A 376-nucleotide genomic window follows, 5' to 3' on the forward strand; every position below is an offset into this window, starting at 1 on the left:
AGGATTTTATGATTGGGTAAGGTATACAGAAAAGACAGAGAGTACAATCAGAATACTACTACATTTCTCACAAACAAATTGTTTCAAAGAAAATTTCTTCCACTCTTTCCTGATGGTGAAAGTGTTATAAAGTGTTCTCAACGACAGATATTTCGAAATCCCTTGCATACTTTTTGTCTTTTATAATTCTAGTAAGCCTTGCTCGTGGGGGTGAGAGAACTGTCTGCCAATTTGCTCGCATTGGTGAAAAAGTGCGGATTTATTTTCATTCCATTAGCGTGTGTTTGGTGATGGGGATTAATGAGGGAAATTCCATGTAACACTTATCCATTGCGAAAAAGGGGTAATCATTCTATACGAAAACTCTATTTTGTAA

This window comes from Penaeus monodon, chromosome 21 (assembly GCF_015228065.2).
Source record: "Penaeus monodon isolate SGIC_2016 chromosome 21, NSTDA_Pmon_1, whole genome shotgun sequence".
Lineage (NCBI taxonomy): Eukaryota > Metazoa > Arthropoda > Malacostraca > Decapoda > Penaeidae > Penaeus > Penaeus monodon.